We start from the raw sequence: 8,446 nt of genomic DNA, 5'->3' as shown, positions 1-8,446 counted from the left end.
CTGAGGGAGCGCCGCACTGTCGGAGGGGCGGTACTGAGGGAGCGCCGCACTGTCGGACGGGCAGTACTGAGGGAGCGCCGCATTGTCGGAGGGGCAGTACTGTGGGAGCGCCGCACTGTCGGAGGGGCAGTACTGAGGGAGCGCCGCACTGTCGGAGGGGCAGTACTGAGGGAGCGCCGCACTGTCGGACAGGCAGTACTGAGGGAGCGCCGCATTGTCGGAGGGGCAGTACTGTGGGAGCGCCGCACTGTCGGAGGGGCAGTACTGAGGGCACGCCGCACTGTCGGAGGGGCAATACTGAGGGAGCGCCACAGTGTCGGAGGGGCAGTACTGAGGGAGCGCCGCATTGTCGGAGGGGCAGTACTGTGGGAGCGCCGCACTGTCGGAGGGGCAGTACTGAGGGCACGCCGCACTGTCGGAGGGGCAATACTGAGGGAGCGCCGCAGTGTCGGAGGGGCAGTACTGAGGGAGCGCCGCATTGTCGGAGGGGCAGTACTGTGGGAGCGCCGCACTGTCGGAGGGGCAGTACTGAGGGCGCGCCGCACTGTCGGAGGGCAATACTGAGGGAGCGCCGCAGTGTCGGAGGGGCAGTACTGAGGGAGCGCCGCACTGTCGGAGGGGCAGTACTGAGGGAGCGCCGCATTGTCGGGGGGGCAGTACTGAGGGAGCGCCGCACTGTCGGAGGGGCAGTACTGAGGGAGCGCCGCACTGTCGGAGGGGCGGTACTGAGGGAGCGCCGCACTGTCGGGGGGGCAGTACTGAGGGAGCACCGCACTGTCAGGGGGGCAGTACTGAGCGAGCGCCGCACTGTTGGGGGGGCAGTACTGAGGGAGCGCCGCACTGTCGGAGGGGCAGTACCGAGGGAGCGCCGCACTGTCGGAGGGGCAGTACAGAGGGAGCGTTACACTGTCGGACAGGCAGTACTGAGGGAGCGCCGCACTGTCGGAGGGGCAGTACTGAGAAAATGTTGCACTGTCAGAGGGGCAGTACTGAGGGAGCGCCGCACTGTCAGAGGGGTGGTACTGAGGGAGCGCCGCACTGTCGGAGGGGCGGTATTGAGGGAGCGCCGCACTGTCGGAGGGGCTGTACTGAGGGAGCGCCGCACTGTCGGAGGGGCTGTACTGAGGGAGCGCCGCACTGACAGAAGGGGCAGTACTGAGGGAGTGCTGCACAGCCGGAGGTGCCGTCTTTCGGATGAGACATTAAATCGAGGCTCTGTCTGCCCTCTCAGGTGGACGTAAAAGATCCCACGGCCACCTGTGTCCTGGGGCCAATATTTATCCCTCAACCAATATCACTAAAACAGATGTTCAGGTCATTATCACATTGCTGTTTGTGGGAGCTTGCTGTGCGCAAATTGACTGCCGTGTTTTCTACATTACACAACAGTGACCACACTTTAAAAAAAGTACTTCATTGGCTGTAAAGCGCTTTGGGACACCCTGAAGTGGTGAAAGGTGATGGAGAAATGCAAGTCTTTTTCTTTGAAAGCTGCCCAGTCAGTAACTGATCAAGGTCCACGGTGTGCTTGCGATTAAAATACCTCGGAGTTTTAACCATTTTTATATAAGAGGTTTAGCACTAATACTCTTAGCATTCCTGCAGATAGACTTGTATTCACATGGTGCCATTTCACTTCCCTCCGTCACGTCTCGAAACGCCTCACATTTCACGAATGACTTGGAAAGTGCAGCGAACGTTAAAGAGGCAAATGCGGCCGCCATTTCGCACACACAGCAAGATCCCACAAGTCGCGATGATTCCGCTTTTGGTTGTGGGAGGAGTGTTGACCAGGACAGCGGGCTGCTCTTTTTCAAAAAGTGCCGCGCGGGGGATCGATTAGTGGACAGGCCCCTCTGTTTAAAGGGGCAGATTTTTCTCTTCCCGCGCCCGGATGGCATGGGGGTGGGGGCCTGCGGATGCAGGGAGGATGTTTCCCCTGGCTGGGGGAGGGGTCGAGAACGAGGGGTCACAGTCTCAGGATACGGTGTAGGACATTTAGGACAGAGATGAGGTGAAATTTCTTCACCCAGAGAGTGGTGAACCTGTGGAATTCTCTACCACAGAAGGCAGTGGAGGTCAAGTCACTGAATATATTTAAGAAGGAGATAGATAGATTTCTAGACACAAAAGGCATCAAGGGGTATGGGGAGAGAGCGGGAATATGGTATTGAGATAGAGAATATAAGAACATAAGAAATAGGAGCAGGAGTCGGCCATTCGGCCCCTCGAGCCTGCTCCGCCATTCAATGAGATCATGGCTGATCTTCTGCCTCAACTCCATTCACCAGCCCTATCGCCATATCCCTTGATGCCCTTACTAGTCAGAAATCTATCGACTTCTGTTTTGAATATACCCAATGACTGAGCCTCCACAGCCCCCTGGGGTAGAGAATTCCAAAGATTCACCACCCTCTGTGTGAAGAAATTTCTTCTCATCTCAGTCCTGAATGACCTACCCTTTATCCTGTGGCCCCTGGTTCTAGACTCCCCAGCCAAGGGAAACATTCTCCCAGCATCCACCCTATCAAGCCCTGTAATAATTTTGTCTGCTTCAATGAGATCCCCTCTCATTCTTCTGAATTCAAGAGAACACAGGCCCAGTTTACTCAATCTCTTCTCATACGACAGTCCCGCTATCCCAGGAATCAATCTCGTGAACCTTCGTTGCACTCCCTCTATGGCAAGTATATCCTTCCTTAGGTAAGGAGACCAAAATTGTACACAGTACGCCAGGTGTGGTCTCACCAAGGCCCTATATAATTGGAGTAAGACTTCTTTACTCCTGTACTCAAATCCTCTTGTAATGAAGGCCAGCATACCATTTGCCTTCCTAATGGCTTGCTGCACCTGCACATTCACTTTCAGTGACTCATGTACAAGGACACCCAGGTCCCTTTGAGCATCTGCATTCCCCAATCTTTCACCATTTAGGAAATACTCTGCCTTTCTGTTTTTTCTACCAAAGTGAATAACTTCACATTTATGCACATTATATTCCATCTGCTATGATCTCGCCCACTCACTGAGCCTGTCGAGATCCCCTTGAAGCCTCTTCACATCCTCTTCACAACTGACACTGCCACCTAGCTTTGTATCATCAGCAAATTTGGAAATGTTACATTTAGTCCCCTCATCCAAATCATTGATATAGGCAGCACGGTGGCATAGTGGTTAGCACTGTTGCCTCACAGCGCCAGGGACCCGGGTTCAAATCCGGCCTCGGGTGACTGTCTGTGTGGAGTTTGCACATTTTCCCCGTGTTTGCGTGGGTTTCCTCCGGGTGCTCCGGTTTCCTCCCACAATCCAAAGATGTGCGGGTTAGGTTGATTGGCCATGATAAAAATTGGCCCTTAGTGTTAGGGGGGATTAAATACGTGGGGATAGGGCTTGGGTGGGATGGCTGTCGGTGTAGGGACCGGGTGCTAGGGTTTGGATGATCAGCCATGATCTCGTTGAATGGCGGAGCAGGCTCGAATGGCCTACTCCTGCTCCTAGTTTCTATTGTGAATAGCTGGGGCCCAAGCACCGATCCTTGCGGTACCCCACTCGTCACAGCCTGCCATCCTGAAAAAGACCCGTTTATCCCTACTCTTTGTTTTCTGTCTGTTAACCAATTCTCAATCCATGCTTGTATATTACCCCCAATTCCATGTGCCCTAATTTTGTTCACCAATCTCTTGTGTGGGACCTTATCGAAGGCCTTCTGAAAATCCAAATACGCCACATCTACCGGTTCCCCTTTGTCTACTGCATTAGTTACATCCTCAAAGAACTCCAATAGGTTTGTTAAACAGGATTTGCCTTTCATAAATCCATGTTGACTCTGCCCAATCTTACTATTAGTTTCTAAGTGCCCAGTTAGTGCATCCTTTATAATAAATTCCAGCATTTTCCCAACTACTGATGTGAGGCTAACAGGTCTGTAGTTCCTCGTTTTCTCTCTCCCGCCTTTCTTAAATAGCGGGGTTACATTTGCTATCCTCCAATCTGCAGGAACCATTCCAGAATCTATGGAATTTTGGAAGATGAGAACCAATGCGTCCACTATCCCAATGGCCACCTCTTTCAAAACCCTAGGATATAGGTCATCCGGTCCTTGGGATTTATTGACTTTTAGTCCCATTAATTTTGCTAGTACTGTTTTTTTACCAATAATAATTTCTTTAAGTTCCTCATTCTCACCACACCCTTGGTTTTCTCGTATTTCCGAGAGGTTTTTTGTGTCTTCCTCCGTGAAGACAGAAACAAAGTATTTATCTAATTTCTCAGCCATTTCCTCATTCCCCATTATAAATTCTCCCATCTCTGACTGTAAAGGACCTACATTTACCTTCGCCAGTCTTTTCCTTTTCACATACCTATAGAAGCTTTTACAATCCGTTTTTATATTTGTCGCTAGTTTGTGCTCCTATTCCATTTTCCCTTTCTTTATCAATTTCTTGGTCCCCCTTTGCTGATTTCTAAAAAGATCCCAATCCTCAGGCTGACCGCTTTTTCTGGCAACTTTATAAGCTTCCTCCTTTGACTTAATACTAGCTTTAATTTCTTTTGTTAGCCATGGTTGGATCACTTTTCCTTTTGGGTTTTTTTGCTCTAGAGGAATATATGTTAGTTGCAAATTATGCATAATTTCCTTGAATGTTAGCCATTGTATGTCCACCTTCATACCTTTTAGTGTAGTCTCCCAATCTACCATGGCCAACTTGTCCCTCATACCCTTATAGTTTCCTCTGTTTAGATTGAAGACCTTAGTTTCAGATTGGACTACATCACTCTCAAACTTAATGTAAAATTCAATCATATTATGGTCACTTGTCCCTAAAGGCCCCTTTACCACAAGATTATTGATTAGCCCTTTCTCATTGCACAGTACCAGATCCAGAATAGCCTGTTCCCTGGTTGGTTCCTCCACATACTGATCCAGGAAACCATCTCGCATGCATTCCAAGAATTCGTCCTCCACACCATTAGTGGTAATTTGATTTGCCCAGTCAGTATGTAGATTAAAGTCCCCCATGATTACCGTACTGCCCTTGTTACATGCACTTCTAATCTCTTGATTGATACTGTGCCCTACATTATCATTACTGTTTGGTGACCTATACACAACTCCCACCAATGTTTTCCGCCCTTTGCTGTTTCTTAGCTCCACCCAAACTGATTCCAGTTCTACATCACGATCTGCCAAGCCAAGATCTTTTATCTCTACTGTACCGATCTCATCCCTTATTAACAGCGCTACGTCACCTCCTTTTCCTTTTTGTCTGTCCTTCTTAAATGTTGAGTACCCTGGAACATTCAGTTCCCAGCTTTGGTTACCCTGCAACCATGTCTCTGTAATGGCAATTACATCATACCCATGATCATATTGAATGGCGGAGCAGGCTCGTAGGGCCGAATGGCCTACTCCTGCTCCTATTTTTCTGTTTTCTATGGTTGTGGTTGAGCTTGAGTGAGGGGCGTGATGCATTTTGGCAGAAGGAACAGGGAGAGGCAATATACACTTAATGGCACAGTTTAAAGAGTGTGCAGGGACAGAGGGACCTGGGAGTTAATGTGCATAGGTCCCTGAAGGTGGCAGGACATATTGAGAGAGTGGTTAGCAAAGCATATGGGATCTTGGTCTTCATAAGTAGAGGTATTGAGTACAAAAGTAGAGAAGTTATGCTGAACCTTTATAAAGCGCTGGTTAGGCCACAACTGGAGTATTGGGTCCAGTTCTGGTCACCACACTTTAGGAAGGATGTGAAGGCCCTTGAGAGGGTGCAGAGGAGATTTACCAGAATGGTTCCGGGGATGGGGGGATCTTAGCTACAAGGACAGGTTGGAGAAGCTGGATTTGTTTTCATTAGAGCAAAGGAGGTTGAGGGGTGATTTGATCGAGGTGTACAAGATCATGACGGGTTTGGATAGGCTAGACGGGGAAAGGCTGTTCCCACTAGTTGATGATACAAGGACGAGGGGGACGCAGATTTAAGGTTTTGGGCAAGAGATACAGGGGGGATGTGAGGGAAAACTTTTTTACGCAGCGAGTGGTGAGGACCTGGAACTCGCTGCCGACGGAAGTGGTGGAAGCGGAGACACTCAATGTTTTCAAGGGGAGACTGGATAGGCACTTGAGGGAAATAAACTTGCAGGGCTACGGGGATAGAGCAGGGGGGAAATGGGACTGACTGGATCTCTCCGCAGAGAACCGGCACGGACTCGATGGGTCGAATGGCCTCCTTCTGTGCCGTTATAATTCGATGATTCAGGTGCACCAGAGTAAGACACAGTGAATAGTAAATTTTATGCCCTTTTCTTTTGAAAAAATAATTGCCCCTCCTTCCTATAGGTGATAGTTCATGCTGGGTCATGGTTCCCTGGGTGTTCAGTTATTCATGTGTGAACCCAGATACCGAGTTTGGCAGGATATTCGACTGTGGGTGCATCGCAGCCAAGCTTGCTCCTTTTTATCCAGCAGTGGGGGGGAGGTCACTGGATAGGGATCAGTGTGGGAACCCTTTCCCTTCCTAGCCCCGGGGATCTCAGGCAAAGCAGCAGCTGTTTAAGCCCAGCCCTAGTAGGGGAGGGCAGTGGGGGGAATTTTTGCTGCCCCCTAGGTATACCCGAGAGGTGACAAGTGATCCTAATCGACACCAGCCGTGCAATGAATTTCAGAGAGACACGAAGGAACTGAAGTTGCCATTAAAACTTACAGTGCTGAACATGTAAGAATCATAGTACTGAAATCAGTAATCACAGCACTGAAATGAGAAATCACAGCATTGAAATGAGAAATCACATTAAAATCAGAAATCACAGCATTGAAATCAGAAATCACAGCATTGAAATCAGAAACCACAGTATTGAAATGAGAAATCAGCATTGAAATGAGAAGTCAAATCATTGAAATCAGAAATCACAGCATTGAACTCAAAAATCACAGCATTGAAATCAGAAATCACAGCATTGAAATCAGAAATCAGTGTTGAAATCAGAAATCACAGCATTGAAATCAGAAATCACAGCATTGAAATCCAAAATCACATTGAAATCAGAAATCACAGCATTGAACTCAAAAATCACAGCTTTGAAATCAGAAATCACAGCATTGAAATCAGATATCAGTGTTGAAATCAGAAATCACAGCATTGAAATCAGAAATCACAGCATAGAAATCAAATCACAGCATTGAAATCAGAAATCACAGCATTGAAATCAGCAATCACAGCATAGAAATCAAATCACAGCATTGAAATCAGAAATCACAGCATTGAAATCAGAAATCACAGCATTGAAATCAGAAATCACATTGAAATCAGAAATCACAGCATTGAAATCAGAAATCACAGCATTGAAATCAGAAATCACAGTATTGAAATCAGAAATCACAGCATTGAAATCAGAAATCACAGCATTGAAATCAGAATTCACAGTATTGAAATCAGAAATCACAGCATTGAAATCAGAAATCACAGCATTGAAATCAGAAATCACAGCATTGAAATCAGAAATCACAGCATTGAAATCAGAAATCACAGCAATGAACTCAGAAATCACAGCGTTGAAATCAGAAATCACAGCATTGAAATCAGAAATCACTTCATTGAAATCAGAAATCACATTATTGAACTCAGAAATCACTTCATTGAAATCAGAAATCGCTTCATTGAAATCAGAAATCACAGCATTGAAATCAGAAATCACATTACTGAAATCAGAAATCACAGTATTGAAATCAGAAATCACATCATTGAAATCAGAAATCGCAGCATTGAAATCCAAAATCACAGTATTGAAATCCAAAATCACAGCATTGAAATCAGAATTCACAGCATTGAAATCCAAAATCACAGTATTGAAATCCAAAATAACAGCATTGAAATCAGAAATCACAGCATTGAAATCAGAAATCACAGCATGGAAATCAAACTCTTAGTGGTGAAATTTAAAAAACGTAGTGGAAAATATGATAAGATCGCAGAAGTAAAATATTATAAATCATAAATTAAATCATGGAAAAGTTATGCTGAATAATACAAAAAAGAATGACAGATTCTCAAAAGAGAAAATAAATTTTCAGCTGACGAGACAATGTTTATAAAATGCTTTTAATGGGATGTATTTACATGCTAACTATCTTTAAAATAAAATAAAATGAAACCCTGTTCAGGTTGTGTCTGTTTTTAGTCAAGTATAAAAATATGTTGTTCAGGTTGTGTCTGGTTTATGAAGTATAAAAATATGTTGTTCAGGTTGTGTCTGGTTTATGAAGTATTAAAATATGTTGTTCAGGTTGTGCCTGGTTTATGAAGTATTAAAATATGTTGTTCAGGTTGTGCCTGGTTTATGAAGTATTAAAATATGTTGTTCAGGTTGTGGCTCTGTCAGTGGGAGGGAATGGAGCAGCGCCTAGGAACGTTTGTGCGGGCCGGAACCTCGGCCGGCGGTCGGGGTTGCG

This window comes from Somniosus microcephalus, unplaced genomic scaffold (genome assembly GCF_052327205.1).
Source record: "Somniosus microcephalus isolate GS21.2 unplaced genomic scaffold, FLI_Smic_1.0 unresolved_chr7, whole genome shotgun sequence".
Classification (NCBI taxonomy): Eukaryota; Metazoa; Chordata; class Chondrichthyes; order Squaliformes; family Somniosidae; genus Somniosus; species Somniosus microcephalus.
The sequence above is the reverse complement of the archived record's forward strand: the minus strand, read 5'-3'. Positions refer to the sequence as shown.